This window comes from Bubalus bubalis, chromosome 10 (genome assembly GCF_019923935.1).
Source record: "Bubalus bubalis isolate 160015118507 breed Murrah chromosome 10, NDDB_SH_1, whole genome shotgun sequence".
Taxonomy (NCBI): Eukaryota; Metazoa; Chordata; class Mammalia; order Artiodactyla; family Bovidae; genus Bubalus; species Bubalus bubalis.
This window is the reverse complement of record NC_059166.1, coordinates 67,965,803-67,985,018: the sequence shown is the minus strand read 5'-3', so window position 1 is coordinate 67,985,018 and position 19,216 is coordinate 67,965,803. Positions and strand designations below refer to the sequence as shown.

Sequence of the window (19,216 nt, the reverse complement as noted above, 5' to 3'; positions counted from 1 at the left end):
AAGTGACCTTTACCCTCTAAGAATCTATTCAAACAACTAATATACATGTTTAGTAGAAAATAGGACAGATGGTAATATTAGCCATAGAGAAGTTCTTTGTCATTGCTGACAACTAGTATTCAGCTCTAGTCTAGATAGCACATACGCTCCAAAAAAAAAAGCTCCATTCTAAAAGACCAAAGACCCTCATACATGGTTTTACATTAAGATGGCAAAGAACATTTAAGATCTTAGAATATTCAGAGACATGTGTATAGGACTGATCCAGAGAATTTGCTCAACCGGAAAAGGCTTATTTACAAAAGAAGGATGCACTGTGCTGTCTGATGAGGATGCCATGGTGCACAGGTGTATTAACTATCTTCTGAACCCCTAATGAAATGACTGAAAGTGGATTGTTTTAAAGGCACACACTTATAAGACAAAAACATGGGATAAGAGAAAATAGCAACAAGTCACTTAAGCTAGAGAGCAGATGTAGACATGGAAACCCATTTAACAAACCCCAAAATGCTGAGTCTTAAAACCAGCAGGGGGCAAAGTTTAGAAGCAATACAGTTTTCCACCAAAGCATTCCCAAAATGTTCAAGTATTGACCTCACTATTTATCCCTGGATTTGGGGAGAAAACATGAGCCTAATAACAGGAAGATTGATTAACAGCAATTAGATACCCTCTGCTGCTAAGTCGCTTCAGTCATATCCAACTCTGTGCTACCCCATAGATGGCAGCCCACCAGGCTCCCCCATCCCTGGGATTCTCCAGGCAAGAACACTGGAGTGGGTTGCCATTTCCTTCTCCAATGTATAAAGTGAAAAGTGAAAGTGAAGTCGCTCAGTCGTGTCCGACTCTTAGCGACCCCATGGACTGCAGCCCACCAGGCTCCTCCATCCATGGGATTTTCTAGGCAAGAGTACTGGAGTGGGGTGCCATTGCCTTCTCCATAGATACCTTCTAGATCCCCTCATTCATCCATACAGCTGGGAGACTGACATTTTACTCCATAATTAAGGCAAGCAGAGTTAGTGAACTTGGGAACTTGGGGATAAGAAAGAAGAGAAGTATCACACTAAAAATAATGGGTTTAAGTGAGAGTTTACATGTGAAATGTTGAAATTCACAGCCTTCTTCCTCATTTAAGAATCTTGACAATCTAAGAATCTTGACAATCAGAATCTTTCAGGGAAGATATTCAGAAAGTCTTTGGGGAATTTGATCAATCCAAAAATGAAGATGCAAATGATACAAAGTTCAAGGATTCCTTAAAGAAACTGCCTAGTCAGATCACCCTGGAGTAAAGAGTTCAATGACCCATTTCTTACATGCTCACAAGCTCCTTACTTATAAATATAAGTAGACAAAAGATTAACACATGTTTAAGGTAGACATTTAATTTGGCACACAGACCAAAACCTGGAAAGTAATATTTTTAGGAAACACAGTCTATATGAAGACATAAGACAAGATTTTGTCTTAGTGGAACTAGAAGAGTGTGCTCTATAAAACAGGTGTATCCAGAGAGCCAAAGAAAAAAAGAATGCCTAAAAATTAATATTATAATAGCAGAAATGAAAAACTAAATAAAAAATTTGGACGATAAAGTTGAAGCATTATCCCAGCTATTAGAGCAAAAAGGTGAGGAGATGGAAAATAGATTTTTTAAAAAATTTTTTGTAAGGATCCTATTTCTGAACAATAAGAATTTCCCTAGTGTGAGAAAAATTTTTGATGGAGGTGAAAAATATCAAGGGGATATTCTCAGAATTAAAGAATATGAGTTTCCCAACTACGGGGGCCACTAAGTGCTGAGTACAATGAGTAAAAATAAAATTACATTCATTAGAAAAGTTTACAACTCTTGGGACAATGGAAAAACCTAATTCCAGAGCAAAAATGTGAATTTCACAGATTAGAAAAAGTATCAGAATAGTATCAGAAATATTCTAACTTATATGTACTCTTTCTCAAGAAACCTTTGAAGGATAAAGTACTGAAAACCGAACAAGATAATTATTAACTCAGTGGGAGTAAGAATTTGTGCAAAAACAGACACAATCATACTATACTACATGACTCAGCTGAGAATGGCACTACATAATATTATATATTAATGATAGTCATAATAATCAGTATTGATCTAACTGTGTTGAAAGAATGGGTTTATACGATAAAAATAGTGGAGAAGTAAAAGAGAACTATGGAGAGGGAAATGGCAATTCACTTCAGTACTCTTTCCTGGAGACTTCCATGGACAAAGGAGCCTGGCGGGCTACAGTCCATGGAGTTGCGAAGAGTCAGACACACTATCACTCACTCAAAAGAGAACTAAATAAAGCCTTCTCTTCCAGAGGGAAATTAATATGCCTAAAGTCAAGAAGTCAAGCAAAGGTAATACAGGCATGATATTAATATTTTCAAAAATGGTAAAAATGCCAAAATATTCAGTTAGAAAAGTTGAAAGTTATTGTTTCTAAGGAGCTGAAAATGGTGCTGGAGTGGGTAGGCAGCTAGCTGCTGCTTTCCCTAATAAGCCCCATAGCACTGTCTCTTTAAGATATGTTCATTTGTTCTCTTGAACAAAATAAAACCTGAATAAAAAAGAAAATACTAGCCTAGTCTTAGATGTCTTGGAGTTTACAATCTAAAGAAGAAGACAGATGTGATACAATTACATAGATATGTAGCTAACTGCCAATTGTGCTAAATGCTGTGATTGAAATTTCTTGTTTAATTTCATGTAAACCCATATGGAAAGAGTGCTGGCTTAGTGTACCAGGGGAATCAAGTAAATTTTCCATGAGAGAGTGACATGTTGGCACCATATGTGGTAGATGGCAACTTGGCAATCAAACAAATAAACTTCAAAGAGTAAGAAACCCTCAAAAGTGGCTTCTTTTGGGCTGAGATAATTAACCACAGGATGCCAGTGGGAGCCTTGTGTTTAATGACAGGATGGGCCACGGTGACCATGTGAGGACCAACATTCACCTGGAATAGTTTTTAAGCCAATTTTTTCACTCTCCTCTTTCACTTTCATCAAGAGGCTCTTTTCCTCTTCACTTTCTGCCATAAGGGTGGTGTCATCTGCATATCTGAGATTATTGATATTTCTCCTGGCAATCTTGATTCCAGCTTGTGTTTCATCCAGCCCAGCGTTTCTCATGATGTACTCTGCATATAAGTTAAATAAGCAGGGTGACAATATACAGTCTTGACATACTCCTTTTCCTGTTTGGAACCAGTCTGTTGTTCCATGTCCAGTTCTAACTGTCCTGACCTGCATACAGATTTCTCAAGAGGCAGGTCAGGTGGTCTGATATTCCTATCTCTTTTCAGAATTTTCCACAGATTGTGGTGATCCGCACAGTCAAAGGCTTTGGCATAGTCAATAAAGCAGAAATAGATGTTTTTCTGGAACTCTCTTGCTTTTTTGATGATCCAACAGGTGTTGGCAATTTGATCTCCTGGAATTACCTTTACTGTTTAATCAGTTCATGGAGACTAATTCTATTGGTTTTAGTAATATAAATAACCACCTGGAATCATAGACTGGGAGGACCTATAAGGACTTCAAAGTTCATGTATTCTTATCTTATCCTCTCCTTTTGTAGTCAAGAAAACTCAGGAGGTTCAGTAGTCTACCCAAAGTGTCACAGATATTTTATGCTAGAGCCTAAGCAAGAAATCAGATCTCCAAGTTCCTTACCTGGAACTCTTTACCACAATTATAGAGAAATATATAGCTTGGTCTTTTGAGCAACTGAAATCAAACTAAACTAATTATCACAGAATTATTGAAAAACTGAAGACTATTTTATTTGTTCAGTAATGAAGGAAAATGTTGCAAAAAATACTATTTTTTATATTTGAATTTTCCATTATTGTCTAAATTTAGTACCTGATAGCAACTTAAGGGTGATTAATCTCTTCTTTAAAAAATAAATAATTTCTGTTAATTTCATAATTAATTATGTAAAAATCTAGTGGTGATAACTTGTTACAATATTTCTAAGAAATACCTATAAATATTGCAATATGTATGACTTACATTCTCACTCTGTAATCGCTTTGCATTTACAGTGGACACATTTTAATAGTTTTGTTGTTGTTCAGTCTCTAAGCCATGTCCAACTTTTTGCAACCCCCATGGATTGTAGCACGCCAGGCTTCTCTATCCTCCACTGTCTCCCAGAGTTTGCTCAAATTCATGTCCACTGAGTCAGTGATGCCATCCAACCATCTTATCCTCTGTCATCCCCTGCTCCTTTTGCCTTCAATCTTTCCCAGCCTCAGGGTCTTTTCCAATTAGTCAGCTCTTTGCATCAGGTGGCCAAAATATTGGAACTTCATCTTCAGTATCAGTCCTTCCAACAAATATTCAGAGTTGTTTTCCTTTAGAATTGACCAGTTTGATCTCCTTGCTGTGCAAGGGACTCTCAAGAGTCTTCTCCAGCACCACAATTTGAAAGCATCAGTTCTTCAGCACTCAGCCTTCTTCATGGTCCAGCTCTCACATCCATACATAACTATTGGAAAAACCATAGCTTTGACTATATGAACCTTTGTCAGCAGAGTGATGCCTCTGTTTTTTAATATGCTGTCTAGGTTTATTATAGCTTTCCCTCCAAGGAGCAAGTGTCTTTTTAATCATATGTTAAACCCATTATTCTGTCTTAAAATGTAATTATGCTAATGAAGCACATAAATAAATATCTTTCTTCCAGAGGAACTTTGAAATTCAAGACAGCATTTACATATCACACACACACACAAACACACACACACACACACACACTTCCCTGAGTTCCCTGAAGAAAGAACATTTATAAGTTAGGAGGTCTATTTTTGTCAAAATGGGATACTCACACTGTTGCACCAGGACTTTCTGATGCTTTAGTCAGGTCCACAGTGGTCGGATCTACATCAGCATTTTGGGGTTTTGGGTCATTTCAAGATCCCGTGTACTTGTACTGTTATTCAAGATTCACTGCCATCCCAATAGAAGCTTAATACAAGTTCAGAAAACAAGGCCAATGTAACTAAAAAGAGATTGTCATAGGCTTCATTTTTTCCCCTATAGTAGGAAAGCTTTATAATAACTAGCTCAGAATATAATTTCTGATTTTAAGATCCAACTGGAAAGTTCCAAGAAATATTTATAGTATCTCAAGGAATAATTGAGTCATGTTGACTCTCTGGTCACAAAGATTCTCAAAATTCCATATTGGAAAAAGAAAAAAGCACATAGATGTGATGACCACTGGAAACTGTATTAGGCCACATGATACTTATAAAGTTTCCCTTGGGTAATCAAGAGGAATCTATGGTTTGGTAGATTTTGAACAACAATAATTTCTAAATGCATGTTTTGTGAAGTTCACCATGTTTTCAGGTCCCAGATAGAAAGAGTGACTGAATTGTGTTCCCCTGTAATTCATATTTTGAAGCCCTAGCATCCAGTGTGACTGTGTTTGGAGATAAGGCTTTTTAGGAGTTCAGTTCAGTCTCTTAGTCGTGTCCAACTCTTTGCCACCCCATGAATTGCAGCCCGCCAGGCCTCCTTGTCCATCACCAACTCCTGGAGTTCACTCAAACTCATGTCCATCAAGTCGGTGATACCATCCAGCTATCTCATCCTCTGTCGTCCCCTTCTCCTCCTGCCCCCAATCCCTCCCAGCATCAGAGTCTTTTCCAATGAGTCAACTCGTCGCATGAGGTGGCCAAAGTACTGGAGTTTCAGCTTTAGCATCATTCTTTCCAAATAAATCCCAAGGCTGATCTCCTTCGGAATGGACTGGTTGGATCTCCTTGTAGTCCAAGGGACTCTCAAGAGTCTTCTCCAACACCACAGTTCAAAAGTATCAATTCTTCGGTGCTCAGCTTTCTTCACAGTCCAACTCACACATCCATACATGACCACAGGAAAAACCATAGCCTTTTAGGAGTTAATAAAGTTAAATGAGGGTTTCCCAGTTGGCGCTAATGGTAAAGAACTCTCCTGCCAATGCAGGAGACATAAGAGATGTGGGTTCAATCCCTAGGTCAGGAAGATCCCCTGGAGGAGGACATGGCAACCCACTCCAGTATTCTTGCTTAGAGAATCCCATGGACAGAGGAGCCTGCTGGGTTACAGTCCATAGGGTCGCAGAGAGTCAGACGTGACTGAGGCAACTTAGCACGATTAAGTAAGGTCATAAGGCTGGGGTCCTAATCCAATAGGATTAGTGGTGTTATAAGAAGAGAAAGAGAGAGAGGTCTCTCACCAGGTGCAGGTACCCTGAGAAGCCCATATGAGCACACAGGAAGAAGGCAGCCATCTGAAAATCAGAAAGAGAGATCTCACCAGAGCTTGACTGTGCTGGCACTATGACCTCAAACTTGTAGCATCCAGAAATGTAAGAAAATAAATTTCTGTAGTTAAAGCCAAAAATCTATGGCATTTTGTTATGGCTGCCAAAGCTAAGAAGTACCACCCAGATGAAAAGGAGATACTGGAGTGCTGTGGAGAAGTTCACATTAGGTACAGTACATACCCCAAGACTAGAGTTAGAGCAGAATTTGGATGAGTCCAGGGATCTGAATAAAGACAAGACTAATACAATAGATGGAGCAGAGTCAACAACTAAATAAGACTGAACCAGGATTTAGCATAGTAAGGAAGAGTTTATATTTTGAACTTAAACTAAGGCAACTTTTTTCTCTACCTTCTACATGGTGCAAGAGTTTAAGGTTACTTAACTACCACATTTTAATACTGGTACTTCACAACTAATCCTAAAGTAGAGATAATAATGCTTTATCACATAGCCATAGGGAAATGATTATTGTAAAATAATAATACACAGGGCCTTCCAGGTGGGCTCAGGGGGTAAAGAATCTGCCTGCACTGCAAGAGATGTGGGTTCAATCCCTGGGTCAGGAAGATATCCTGAAGGAGGGGATGGCAACCCACTCTAGTATTCTTGCCTGGAGAATCCCATGGACAGAGGAGAGACCTCAATTAAATAGAGTTGAGAGATCAAAGGGGGCGCGCTCATACCTTGCAAATGTAGCAGAGCCACAGGAAGAAGAAAAACTCCTTTTCTGACAAGGACTCAGCCAATGAAAACCAATGGACTCTGTTACTACAGCCCTCCCAACTTCCTTTTCCTCTTTGTATAAGCATTCTCATTCCCTTCCTGTCAGGAGAACTTGCATGTGGCTTGCAATGGTTGCAAACCCTGAATTGCAATTTTCTGCTGATCCTGAATAAACCCATCTTTGTTGCAGCCTATTAGTTTCAGGTCAACATTAGTATTTGGCAGTGTCACAAAAGAGTCGGACACGACTGAGTGACTAAACAATAGCAGCAACAGGCACATGTTAACATCTCAGAGAACTGTAGCCATGTATAGTAGCCAAAGTCAGAGAAGTTGGAGTCTGAACTAGTCTACATTCATTTTTCAAGCCCCAAATATTAATTGCCTACTTACTACCTGCCGGGCTCTATTATAGGTGCTGGAGATAAAGCAGTGAGCAAAACAAAAACAAAACAAAATCTACCTTCATGAAGCTTACATCCTAGAGAGACTTAGGAGTCTTAAGTCAAGATAAGATCCTGGGGTTGGTAGACTCCTAAGTCCCCAGCCATATCCCATATCCAAAAAGGTCTTGTTCTGGGTAACTCACACAGTCCTTGGGAATGGCTAAATATATGTTTAAAAAAAATGTGCTGTCAAGTAGCTTGTCACATATATGGCAAATTTTACTCATTTCTTTTTTAAGCGTGCATGGAGGACTCTTGTTTGACATAGCATTTTCCATTACCCCTATTCTCTAAGAGCCTTGCTTCTCTTCATCTCTTTCCTCTAGAGAGACATATTTATATAAAGACAGCTTTCTTATCCTAAAAAGAAGTATACCTTAATCTATCCATTGTCCAGTAATGTTTAATTGATTTTCCTGAATCTTGTGTCAAATATATTTCAGCCTGAAAAAAGGAAAACATATCTTAAATTGGGAAGCTAAAGCTTCACAACAATACCCTTTTAAAGGGGTCCCTTCCTGTCACGAGCTCCGTTTCTTAGTATTTGTGGACACCTGTTTAGGACAATCTGGTAACCTCCTAGGGTCGGGGGGTGGGGGTTGTTCTCACTTTTCCAGTTACCATTCATTTTCCCCCCCTTGATTCTGAAGGCAACTAAAATGACTGGGTTCTTGCTGTGTAAACAATTGCAGAGTAGGCTTCGTTTGGACTGGGGGCCATTTGCCATGTTATCTGTCGTGGTTGTCATGTTGTCATCCATTGTCAGGGCTGATCTGTAAATGGACTTGGTTATGATTCATAAACTGTTTCTCACATCTAAACATCCATTCTCCTGGACACATTTCTACAGTAACAGTGTAACAAAATATGTTGTGCTTTTGTTGCTTTTGAAATATACCTTATTTTCATTTATTATTTTGACGTAACCTGAGTTCATGTATGTACAATCCAAAATCAAACAGCTGAAAGAAGCACTGGTATCAGCTGCCTATTGTTGTATGCTTAAATAAAAGAAAGGAAAAAGTAAGAGTTAACTGTTTTGGCAAAACGTCAATGAATATGCAGTTGTGGTAAATAAATAATCTCTAGAAACAATGCTGAAAGCAAACTGGACTTATTCCAAATTTTTTTTTTCATGTTTAAACAAAGTTTAGAGTTTCTTTTTTCCTTCCTATAGAAATGCATAAATGCATCAGTTTTGCCCAGATACATAAAACTATTCTTACTTCAGTAAATTTCCTTCTTTTGGTTTATCATGTGGATCATGGAAAAGCATGATTTTACGGAGTTTGTTGCTTTTAAATTAAGAATGTCAAATACATACAGCCTTTCAAAGAGCAAAAAGCTTTACCAAGAGTAATTCTTCTATTACAAACTAGAACACCTCTCACAGGAGTAACTCCTTTGTTAGTAAGATAAATTCTAGAAATGGATTTTGGAGTAAAGACCTCAGTGTTTGTTTTTATTCCTGTGAAACCAATAAAGTGCTGACAAAGAGAGCTATAATGTGCCACCATAGTTTAGAAATAAGGTACATTTCAGAGTGTTCTTTATTGCCTTTTGAGGATTGAATATTGCTACCTTTAGCTACACGACCATACAACACGCTGTTTTACAAAACAGTAGCCTGGACGCTTAGCTCTCATTTGAGCCCCACCTGAATATTATATACACTCCTTAAAAATGTCAGACGTTTGGAGTGGTTATAATACTGTGTCATTATGATCCCACAGGTTTAAGTCTGAAATACACTCAACTTAAAAGAATAAAAAGATACATTTTTCCATTTTTTTTATGCCATTCTATTTCCTATAAAATTGCAACCCTATTCAAAAGGCCTATTTCAAGTGTATTCTTTTAGATAATAAATGCAAACATTATTTTGATACATACTTCCTTGAATCTGAATGTGAAAATCTGTAATACTTCACATTCAAACTATAATAGTATCACATTCCAGTTCCAAGGACAGCAGGGGAAATGGGTAGGAAAATATAGCATAGCTTTCAAGCCCTAGTGAAATGCCTCCTTGGTTGTGAGATACACGCAGATGGGCACAGGCGACTGAAACAAGAAATGGGAAGGGAGTTTGTCACTAAATCACTGAGCAGAAGAAGCTTTAGAGCAGGATTCTCAGCTCTGGGTGCACAAGGGCATCCTCAGGGACCACACCAGTTCTTGAGAGTGACTAGTATCTAAGTTAAGACCATAGAGCAGATAGGTATGTAGGACATAAACATAGATTTATAACCAAGAGCCTTCCTCTGTGCCTTTTTAAAAACTTATAAATGTTCAACAATTATATCTCCCTTTGTTTTGGGAGGTGGCATGGGATGGGAATGTAGATGTTTTACCATTTACCCTGGGTAGGCATCCACTAAATGTTTTGTTGCCCATACAACTCCATTTCTAGCTGCAGCCCTTTAGCTTTAGTTGAAGGTGGCAAGCGTGTATGTTAACAGTCTGTGTGAATGCAAAACTCTTGTGAAAAGCAAGACTGGCTCTTTGAAAAATGTTCTCTTGGTTCTGATTAAAAATCTGTTTCCACAAATGCTACAAGTGTCTTTTTCTTGCAACATATCCATTTATATTTTCAACAGCATTTGTTGGTCTTTCTTTAAAAAGTTCTTCATTCAAGGACCACATTGCAACCAAAGATCTTTTATGTATAATTTTGTAGATGATAGACATTTGAAATTACTGTGGCAGGTGTTTTCACATTGTTTCTGCTGATCTGATAAAAAGCATAGTGCCAGAAAACAGCATGAAGAGCATAAATTCCTCAGAATCAGTTTGAAGCATCCTTTTGAAATAAGAATTGCTATAAAGAAGCATTTTGGAATGAAGTAAGGATGGAGTGAATAGTCTCTGAGGTGAAAATACAGTTCTGTAAAACAAACATATTTCTTTGATGGAGACTACATACACTGTGTTTTAATTTATTTATCATTATTACTGTTTTTAAGATTTTTTTTCTGCCACCATCTACATTATGGCCCCAGGAAGCCCAGAAGAGAGCCAGTAGAAACAACTCCATGTGTGTTTCTGGCAAACTGCTTCAATATATTTCATTGTAAGTCTTAGAATAAGAGTTTAATAAAGAGGTGAAGAAGCACTGAAGGCTGAAGACTAAAAAATTCAGAGAAAGAATCTCTTACACATGATGGCCTATCAGTGCCAGCATTAATCAGTAAAACCAGTGGCAGCTGTGTTAAGTAACTTATGTGGAAACAAAAATCGTTTTTATATTACTTTTGCTGCACACAATAACATTCCATAGGCTCATCACATTTTTAATCTTGACTTCAGGAAAGTCCTGCTGTGGCAATTTTTAAAAGAAGAGTTCCACTTATCCCTTTCCAAGTAGCTCCTTCTCTTCCTTCTGTGTCCTTCCCCTGATATCCACCCTCCCCAACCCAACTTCACCCCCCCTCCCACTTCATAAAGGTGTTTATGAAATATGGAAGCAGTTCTGTCTTGCTGTTGTTCTGAGTATTCTTAATAAATGCCTCCTGTATTTCAGAAGTGTCTGAGGAGGTCAACTAATACAATATCACTTTGATTGCTTATTTGAATTTTGGATGAGGAGAACTCTGAACCGATTCCCTGAATTTGTCATAATCACAATTTAGTTATCCACAGCTGTGTCATTAAATTTAAGGCCTTTCAAGAGTATGTTTGTTATTACAGCTCTTAATATCTAATAACAATGTCCAGAAGATGTCCTCTTCTCCATCTCCACTTTGCTGACTCACTAATGGGTATTGGTCTCAAATTTTCTTCTTTTACTTCCAGTTAAAGATTATACTAACAGAGCAATAGAAAAGTAAGACCTTCACCTTTTTCAGATATTATACATTAATCTTCATAAATCTTTTCTCCCCCTTTTCAGTCTACCATTTTACCATTAGAAGTCTGTATATTAAACTGAAACCCAAAAATGGCATTTCAGAACTTAACATCCTTCAATGGCTATTATCCACCTTGCACTTTCATAATAGAGAAAGATGATATGAGAAAATCTTGAACTAAAATGTGAAACTTGTCCCAGCTAAATCAAATAATCAATGGGAACAATAACATTAAGATATGCCAACTGAAATGAGTTAATATATTTTGGTAAAAGTGGTTATATTTAATAGTTTGTATTACCACCAAAAGGAAAAAAATCGTTGCTTACATATGAACTTTTCACTCAAATTATTCACTAATCTGTTTAACAAAGTGTTTGAGATCATTGAGTATATTCCAAGCACTTGTCTAAGAAGTAGAGATTTAACAGTAAATAAGATAGATTCATGGGGTCGCAAAGAGTCGGACACGACTGAGCGACTGAACTGAACTGAACTGAACTAAAGATAGACATAAGATAGATAACAGTAAATAAGCTTCATGGTGCTTACAGTCTGAAAATAAAGAGACAACAGCATCTATATGACAGGGACTTGGATTGGAGAAAACAAGTTCTACAGGCTCTAGGGAAAGAACATCTAGGGAGAGAACAGTCAGAGAGATCTTCCTGAAGGAAGTGACATCCAAGCTGAGATTGAAAAGAAAAGGAGACATTAATTAACCTGATTGTGATAGTGATCTAGGCAGAGGATAAAGAACCTAATGTAGTCAAGGAACTGGAAAAAGCCCTGGATGAATGAATGAGCAAGGGCACAGTGGAGTGAAGACAGATGAGCTTGGAGAGCAGCCAGGACCCTACCCTGCAGGGTCACAGTCAGAGGGACACAGGATGGGAGGCAGTATGCTGACTGGAGGTACCTGTGGGTATCCAAGTGAGGTTGCAATAGGCAGAGCCTGCATTGCAAAAAAAAATACAGGATGATTTGGCTTTGAAATTTATAATTTAGTAGGCAACTATGAAGAAGGAGTTAAATTTCTTGAAGTTTCCTGGCTAGTTTTCTAGAAAATTCTTTAACTTCTCTCCTGCTACTTTTATTTCACTGAATTACTATATCTGTAGTTCTGTTTCTCAAAAAATTTCAGTATTCTATGCTTAAAGCATTTTATTGATGAATTGATGTTTTCCTATTCTAATTGCTCATCTTTAATTACTTTGCACTTTTTTCAACGAGAAATTTATATAACTGAAAATGTTGTGTCCTTTCATGAAGAAGTACAAAAATAGAAAATAGAACAGTCTCTAGTGTTACACTGAGAGTCTATTCCGTGAAAGTTTAATTCCCCATGCTTGTCAAAAGTTGTTAAAACAGTGCTTGCCTTTTTTGAATATAAAATGCGGGCAGACATGTACTAATATATCAAAAAATGACACTTTGTCAAAGAGGGCTTTCATGGGAAATGTTCTGAATAAAATGTTTTCTTTTTAAAAGAACCCAACCTGTTTAACATTCCAAAGCAAACAGAAAAGAACGCAAAATGCCTGAACTTACTGCCAGTCACAACAGTCAGCTTCATTTACTCTTTAATACTTTTTTTTTATATTCCAGAAATTGTTCCCCAAAAAACTATCAGTTTTATTCCATGATAACCCTGGTTTGAAGTAAAATAAAAGTAGCTCTGACCCTCCTCAAAATGGATTCTTTTCAGAATTACTAGCACTTCTAATAGTATAAAGATGATATGGTTGGCTATGTCTACCGTTAGACTCAGTGTAATTATATGTGAAGCAACAATTCCCTTATCTATTAGGAACACTTGCTGCAGCAAACTGCATTTCACTGTCTGGCAGATGAAATACTGAATTAAAATCTCAAACTAGTTTCTCAAGTTTTTTTTTCCCCCAGCCATTTAAAAATCTTTTAGCCTAGGGGAAGGTGGTAGCCAGAAAATAATGAAAAACAGATGGTATTTAAAGGTTTGAGCAAGATGAACAAAGCAGATGTGTTAATATCTTTCTAGTCCTCAAATTGTCCCTCTCCATTGTGATTACTTTGAGACAGTTCTAATCCTTTGAACCTTCTGAGGATGTTCAGAGTTAAGATAATGGTTGATATTTGAAATGTTAAATGATAAATCAATACACAATTGCCTTTGATCACAATCTCATATTATCTTATCTAAACAGGATAGATAGTTTTTATATGTTACCTACATTCTTTGCAGAGAATGCCCCCAAATCTAGCTCTTGAGCAATAATATCTATTATTCACTGTTTAGGGAACCAGGGAGAAGGACTGAAAGAAATAGAAGCAGATGCCGGTTGAGGTAATTGAGATACAGTATAACTTGAAGGAATATTGGAATGCCATATAATAGTATTAGTGTGAAAAGATGAGAAATATTTTATACAATTTTATTTGATGTGTAAGCTAAGTCAGATTTTATAGCCTGCTCTGAATTAAATTCCTAAAAGGTCAGGGTTAGGGAGAAGGATGCAGATTGGCTTGAACTAATGTTAGAGAATTGTAGAAACAGATTCCCCCAACTATAAGCATTCATTGGAGAGCAGAAGGCCCAGGTTTTAATAAAATATTAGAAAAGTCTGCATATATTGGTATGAGAATATATTAATATTAGGAACAACAGATGTATTTTTGCTTAGGAAGTTAATTATATGTCATATGTATAAAATAAACATCAATGGCATATCAATATTTGATTCTACTACATTAGCCACGCCAGAGACCCCTCAGTCATACCTAATATAAGTGACTCACTATGGGTTCACAACTGAAACCAACAAAAGATGCAGACTGATTCTGATTTCTTTTGTATCAAAATCTTATAGCACTTTTTGAGCTATTTTATAAATTAATTTCAAAATAGATGAGGCAGTAACACTGAAGTTTAGCTAATTATGTTTAAATTAAATATAAGCATTTAGAATAACCATTTTAATTAATACAAGACTTGGGCAAGTAATCATTAAGAGTGGAATTGGTAACTTGAGATTTATCACTCTAAAACCACTTGTATCACATTTTTAATGAATTCTTTCCTCTACTTCAATGGAAGATAAAATATTTCTCCCCAAAGTGGCTGCTAATAAAAGATAACCCTTTCTTGGGTCACGGTTTTCAATTTGATATTGAATCAGAGCAAAAATATATACTTACATGCAAAAGTGTAGTTACTCTTTGCTGAAACAATAGAATGGGAAAGACTAGAGATCTCTTCAAGAAAATTAGAGATACCACGGGAACATTTGATGCAAAGATGGGCTCGATAAAGGACAGAAATGGTATGGAACTAACAGAAGCAGAAGATATTAAGAAGAGGTGGCAAGAATATAGAGGAGAACTGTACAAAAAAGAGCTTCATGACCCAGATAATCATGATGGTGTGATCAGTCACCTAGAGCCAGACATCCTGGAATGTGAAGTCAGTGGGCCTTAGAAAGCATCACTATGAACAAAGCTAGTGGAGGTGATGGAATTCCAGTTGAGCTATTCCAAATCCTGGAAGATGATGCTGTGAAAGTGCTGCACTCAATACGCCAGCAAATTTGGAAAACTCAGCAGTGGCCACAGGACTGGAAAAGGTCAGTTTTCATTCCAATCCCAAAGAAAGGCAATGCCAAAGAATGCTCAAACTACTGCACAATTGTACTCATCTCACATGCTAGTAAAGTAATGCTCAAAATTCTCCAAGCCAGGCTTCAGCAATACGTGAACCATGAACTTCCTGATGTTCAAGCTGGTTTTAGAAAAGGCAGAGGAACCAGAGATCAAATTGCCAACATCCGCTGGATCATGGAAAAAGCAAGAGAGTTCCAGAAAAACATCTATTTCTGCTTTATTGACTATGCCAAAGCATTTGACTGTGTGGATCACAATCAACTGTGGGAAATTCTGAAAGAGATGGGAATACCAGACCACCTGATCTGCCTCTTGAGAAATCTGTATGCAGGTCAGAAAGCAACAGTTAGAACTGGACATGGAACAACAGACTGGTTCCAAATAGGAAAAGGAGTACGTCAAAGCTGTATGTTGTCACCCTGCTTATTTAACTTATATGCAGAGTACATCATGAGAAATGCTGGACTGAAAGAAACAGAAGCTGGAATCAAGATTGTCGGGAGAAATATCAATAACCTCAGATATGCAGATGACACCACCCTTATAGCAGAAAGTGAAGAGGAACTCAAAAGCCTCTTGATGAAAGTGCAAGTGGAGAGTGAAAAAGTTGGCTTAAAGCTCAACATTCAGAAAACGAAGAGCATGGCATTCGGTCCCACCACTTCATGGGAACTAGATGGGGAAACAGTGGAAACACTGTCAGACTTTATTTTTGTGGGCTCCAAAATCACTGCAGATGGTGACTGCAGCCATGAAATTAAAAGACGCTTACTCCTTGGAAGGAAAGTTATGACCAACCTAGATAGCGTATTCAAAAGCAGAGACATTACTTTGCAAACAAAGGTCCATCTAGTCAAGGCTATGGTTTTCCCTGTGGTCATGTATGGATGTGAGAGTTGGACTGTGAAGAAGGCTGAGCGCCGAAGAATTGATGCTTTTGAACTGTGGTGTTGGAGAAGACTCTTGAGAGTCTCTTGGACTGCAAGGAGATCCAACCAGTCCATTCTGAAGATCAGCCCTGGGATTTCTTCAGAGGGAATGATGCTGAAGCTGAAACTCCAGTACTTTGGCCACCTCATGCGAAGAGTTGACTCATTGGAAAAAACCCTGATGCTGGGAGGGATTGGGGGCAGGAGGAGAAGGGGACGACAGAGGATGAGATGGTTGGATGGCATCACTGACTCAATGGACGTGAGTCTGAGTGAACTCCGGGAGTTGGTGATGGACAGGGAGGCCTGGTGTGCTGCGATTCATGGGGTCGCAAAGAGTCGGACACGACTGAGCAACTGAACTGAACTGAAACCATTTTCAATTTGACTTATATTTTACTTCTATATATGCCTAAGAAAATCCCTAATAATTTTAGTAACATTTATTACTGAAAAAGAAATTGGGTATATTTTGGTGTGTTTTTTTTTTTTTTACAATTTTATAGATGAGACTCTGATGAAGAAAATCTAAATAATTTTGTGATTTAGTTTTTAGTTAAAATGGTATATAACAATTTCAATTGCAGTTGGATGTGAGGAATAACACTTTGAATAGCTTCAGTTTGTAAATATCTATACTTCAAACTTTATATTTGTAAGAATATACAAATGTATTGATATAATCAAATTTATATATAAAAATGTATATTTAAACAAATCATTAGCTAATTCTTTTTCTTACATTTCAGTCTTATGTTTCATTTAATTATAGTTGATTTATAATATTATTGGAGAAGGAAATGGCAATCCACTCCAGCATTCTTGCCTGGAAAATCCCATGGGCCGAGGAGCCTGGCAGGCTACATACAGTCCATGGGATCGCAAAGAGTCAAACATAACTAAGCAACTAATACTTTATAATATTATATTAGTTTCAGGAATATGACATAGTGATTCAATATTTTTATAGATCATACTCCATTTAAGGTTATCATAAAATATTGGCTATATTCTCTGTGCTGTACAATATATCCTTGTATCATTTATTTTTTACACAGTAATTTGTACCTCTTAATTTACCCCTTCTTCCTCCTTTCCCACTGGTAACCACTAGTTTTCTATATCCATAAGTCTGTGTCTGCTTTCTATATTCATTCCTTTTATTTATATTCCACATATAAGTGATATCATGAAATATTTATCTTTCTCTGTCTCACTTATTTCTCTAAGCCTGGATCAACTGTCAGATCTATCCATGTTATTGAAAATGGCGAATTTTCATTCTTTTTTGTGGTTGAGTAATATTTCAGTGTGTGTGTGTGTGTGTGTGTGTGTACCACACCTTCTTTATCCATTCATCTGCTGATGAACAGTTAGATTGCTTTTGTATCCTGGCTACTATAAACATATAATGCTGCTATAAACATTAGGGTGCATATATCTTTTCAAATTAACATTTTTGTCTTCTTCACTTATATATCAGTAATGGAACTGCTGGATCATGTGGAAGTTCTATTTTTAGTTTTTTGGGGGAACCTCCATAATGTTCTCCGTAAAGGCTGTACCAGTTTACATTCCACCAACAGTTTAGGGTTCACTTTTCTCCACATTGGCTGGCTCTTTCAGTACAATATAACTATCATTTAGCACATTTACCCTGATCTCGTCCCATCACTTCATGGGAAATAGATAGGGAAACAGTGGCTGACTTTATTTTCTGGGGCTCCAAAATCACTGCAGATGGTGATTGCAGCCATGAAATTAAAAGATGCTTACTCCTTGGAAGGAAAGTTATGACCAGCCTAGATAGCATATTCAAAAGCAGAAACATTACTTTGCCAACAAAGGTCCATCTAGTCAAGGCTATGGTTTTTCCAGTGTTCATGTATGGATGTGAGAGTTGGACTGTGAAGAAAGCTGAGTGCCAAAGAATTGATGCTTTTGAACTGTGGTGTTGGAGAAGACTCTAGAGAGTCCCTTGGACTGCAAGGAGATCCAACCAGTCCATTCTGAAGGAGATCAGCCCTGGGTGTTCATTGGAAGGAGATCAGCCCTGGGTGTTCATTGGAAGGAATGATGCTAAAGCTGAAACTCCAATACTTTGACCACCTCATGCAAAGAGTTGACTCATTGGAAAAGACCCTGATGCTGGGAGGGATTGGGGGCAGGAGAAGAAGGGGACAACAGAGGATGAGATGGTTGGATGGCATCACCAACTCGATGGACGTGAGTCTGAGTGAACTCCGGGAGTTGGTGATGGACAGGGAGGCCTGGCGTGCTGCAATTCATGGGGTTGCAAAGAGTCGGACACGACTGAGCGACTGAACTGAACTGAACTGAACCCTGATACATTGTAAGTGCTTAATAAATGTTTGTAAATTGAGTGAATAAATAATATTGATATATTTTAGAAAACATCTTTTAGGACTTCCCTAGTGGTCCAGTGGTTAAGACTCTGCACTTCCATTGTAGTGTGCATAGGCTCAATCCCTGGTTGGGAAAGGAGGATCCTACATGCCGTGCAGTGCAGCCAAAAAATATCTACAAGATTCTCTTTTAAATTCATTTATTGGTATATCTTGCCTTCTTCTTTCACCTACTCAGTTAGAATAGCTGATAAAGCTGAAGTGCATCTACTTACATCTTTGAAGGCAGTATGTTTTTTCTATTATCTATGCTTTTCTGTGTTCTAGAATTAGTACAAATGTTAAGGATCTAAAAGAGAGCAGGGCCTTCGCTGACTGAGACAGGATGATTTAAATGCAAGTTAGCTCATTTTGTTCCTTGTACTAAGTACCTGCAGTTACTGATTGTCACATTTTTCTTCCATTGTAAAAATGGAACTAATTGAAGGTACTACCCTTAGGGGACGAACTCTACAGTGTAATGAATGTTGAGTGCCCTCTTGAGTTTAGCATGTTAATTATTCATAATTATAATGATTTCTGTTTATTTGGGAACTTTAGAAATCTGGTTTATCAAACAAATTTAGAAGCAGAGTAGTTGAGGTTTGGTTTGGTTTTGTTTTATATTAAGATCTCAGCAAGTGTTTGATACTAAGACATTCTCATAAGCAGTGGAGCCAGTTTTGTTTTGTTTTGTTTTGCTAACAAATGGATACTAGTGATGTGTGCCATGTCCTAAAATAGCTGAATGAACTTTTTTCTACTCACTTTCTGGTTTCTCCAAAACTATCTGGGTGATATTGGGATTGTGAAGGGAAACAATGACAAGGATTCAAGCAGAAAACTGGAAATAATGTATGAAAGTGT

The 19,216-nt window shown here is 37.5% G+C and overlaps 1 protein-coding gene across 8 annotated transcripts in view; it reads left to right on the top strand.

Annotated features, from left to right (window-relative positions):
* Positions 1–19,216, top strand: part of HS3ST5 (heparan sulfate-glucosamine 3-sulfotransferase 5) — a 296,454-nt gene that overhangs the window by 159,298 nt on the left and 117,940 nt on the right. The window lies entirely within an intron of this gene.